The 2,892-nt window shown below is 42.7% G+C and overlaps 1 pseudogene; it reads right to left on the bottom strand.

Annotated features, from left to right (window-relative positions):
- Positions 1-246: 246 nt before the first annotated feature.
- LOC115834351 lies at positions 247-1,432 on the bottom strand (annotated as a pseudogene).
- Between the last annotated feature and the right edge of the window lie 1,460 nt (positions 1,433-2,892).

The following is a 2,892-nucleotide window of genomic DNA, read 5'->3' as shown; positions in this document are numbered from 1 at the left end:
CCATTATTTTCTACCACAACTCAGAAGAAGCTGTAGTGAACAGTGAGGTGGCTGGTTGTTGTTGACTCTGAAATTTTCATCCTCCATCACTAATTACATACCAGTTAAATGTATTTTATTGGGTAGGTCAAACCCATTACAAGTACTATTTCTTAGACATTTAAAGCAGTATATATTTTTGCTAAATGGTGAAAAACAAATTAAGTAATCATCTAAGTGGCATTCAGATTCCATATGTCATTTTTTTCATGCTTTCACTATTGTTTTCCCCAAATTATCTCTTTCCAGCATTCCATAAATGCAGCTGGCATGTTTTCAAATCCTTCAATGATATATTCCTGGTACTGGATTTTACCCTGGAGACCCATTTCCGCAAGTCCTTTAGAGCTTTTTGGTGGGCATCTCCTGGCCAGCAGGTCACGATGAACCCTTCTATGTGAAGCTCCTGATAGATAACAATCTCTGGGGTTGGGCCTGGGGGAAGTGGGCTGGTACCACCACACCCAGCTAATTTTTGTATTTTTAGTAGAGATGGGGATTTCACCATGTTGGCCAGGCTGGTCTCAAACTCCTGACCTTAGGTGATCCACCTGCCTCGGCCTCCCAAAGTACTGGGATTACAGGTGTTATATGTAGATATGTATACGTTATATGTAGAGATAGCTCCACATATGGCAATTCTTGCAAATTTCTTCATCTGGGAGATAACAGTGTTTGAAAACTATCCACTTACATTATCAAATAACAATTGTAACCATCAGGAGAGGATTTCTTCAAAATTTCTTCAAAGACTCTACTGTCTTGTAGTTAAAGACAACATCAGATCCAAGCTTTTTAAGGTAGGCAGTCTTTTTGTCAGACCCTACTGCTCCAACCACTTTGCAGCCCTTGAACTTTGTAATCTGCCCCAAAACAGAGCCCACAGCTCCAGCTGCTGCATTAACCATCACTGTTTCTCCACCCTTCACACCACAGATGTCAAGTAGGCCAAAGTAGGCAGTGAGGCCTGTCATGCTAACTGTCCCCAGAGCCAGAGACAGTGGTACTGTGTCAGGCCACTCTGTTGGCAGCTTTTCCAGATCTTTTCCATCAGAAATGGAGTGTGCTGTCCAGCCTGAAGGAGCCAGTACAATAGTTCCTGTTGGTAAGGCTGCATTTTTACTTTCCACAAATCTGGCCACTTGCTGCCCCATCATTGTATCACCTTCCTTCAGTCTTTTGGCTGCCACTCTCATGTAAGGGTCCCCAGTGAGGAACAAAGCTTCAAGCAGGACCTCTCTATTTTTTAAGGGTGGGAGCTCAGCTGTCTTCAACTCAAAGTCACTACTAGTAGGATTGCCAACAAAGTGCTTCTTCAGGGTCCATCTCTTAGCATGAATCATCCTGAAGCTCAGGAGCCCAAGGATTCCACTGTCTGGGGCTGGCGGCTGGGACTGCCTTCTTTGTCTTTTCTGATCTTTGTTGGTTTAAAGTCTGTTTTGTCAGAGACTAGGATTGCAACCCCTCCTTTTTTTATTTTTATTTTTATTTTTTGCTTTCCATTTGGTTAGTAAATTTTCCCCCATCCTTTTATTTTGTGCCAATGTGTGTCTTTGCATGTGAGATGGGTCTCCTAAATACAGCACACTGATCAATGGGTCTTGACTCCTTATCGAATTTGCCAGTCTGTGTCGTTTAATTGGAGCATTTAATCCATTTGCATTTAAGGTTTGTATTTTTTTTTTTTTTTTTTTTGGACAAGGTTTCACTCTTGTTGTCCAGGCTGGAGTGCAATGGCGTGATCTCGTCTCACTGTAACCTCCGCCTCCTGGGTTCAAGTGATTCTCCTGCCTAAGCCTCCCAAGTAGCTGGGATTGCAGGTGCTCACCACCATACTCAGCTAATTTTTGTATTTTTAGTAGAGATGGGGCTTTCACCATGTTGGCCTAGCTGGTCTTGAACTCCTGACCTCAGGTGATCCACCTGCCTTAGCCTCCAAAGTGCTGGGATTACAGGCGTGAGCCACAGCTCCCGGCCAAGGTTAGTTTTGTTATGTGTGAATTTGATACTGTCATCATGATGCTAGCTGCTTATTTTGCACACTAGTTGATGCAGTTTCTTCATAGTGTCATTGGTCTTTATATTTTGGTGTGTTTTTGCAGTGGTTGGTACCAGTTTTTCCTTTCCATATTTAGTGTCTCCTTCAGGAGCTCCTGCAAGGCAGGCCTGGTGGTGACAAAATCCCTCAGCATTTGCTTCTCTGGAAAGGATTTTATTTCTCCTTCACTTACAAAGCTTAGTTTGGCCAGCTATGAAACTATGGGTTGGAAATTCTTTTCTTTAAGAATGTTTGATATTGGCTCCCAATCTCTTCTGGCTTGTAGGGTTTCTGCTGAAAGGTCTGCTGTTAGTCTGATGGGCTTCCCTTTGTAGGTGACGTGACCTTTTTCTCTGGCTGGCCTTAACGTTTTTTTGTTCATTTCACCTTGGTGAATCTGACAATTATGTGTCTTGGGGTTGATCTTCTCATGGAGTATCTTAATGGTGTTCTCTGTATTTCCTGAATTTGCATGTCGGCCTGTCTTGCTAGGTTGGGGAAGTTCTCCTGGATAATATCCTGAAGTGTTTTCCAGCTTGGTTCCATTCTCCCTGTCTCCTTCAGGTACTCCAATCAGTCATAGGTTTGGTCTTTTTACATAGTCCCATATTTCTTGGAGGCTTTGTGTGCTCCTTTTCATTCTTTTTTCTCTAATCTTGTCTGCATGCCTTACTTCAGCAAGGTGGTCTTCAAACTCTGATATACTTTCTTCCACTTGGTCGATTTGGCTACTGATTCTTGTGTATGCTTCACGAAGTTCTCATGCTGTGTTTTTCAGCTGCATCATGTCATTTATGTTCCTCTTTAAACTGGTT

The sequence above is a fragment of the Nomascus leucogenys genome, unplaced genomic scaffold, assembly GCF_006542625.1.
Source record: "Nomascus leucogenys isolate Asia unplaced genomic scaffold, Asia_NLE_v1 002490F_5505_qpd_obj, whole genome shotgun sequence".
Taxonomy (NCBI): domain Eukaryota; kingdom Metazoa; phylum Chordata; class Mammalia; order Primates; family Hylobatidae; genus Nomascus; species Nomascus leucogenys.
The sequence above is the reverse complement of the archived record's forward strand: the minus strand, read 5'-3'. Positions and strand labels throughout refer to the sequence as shown.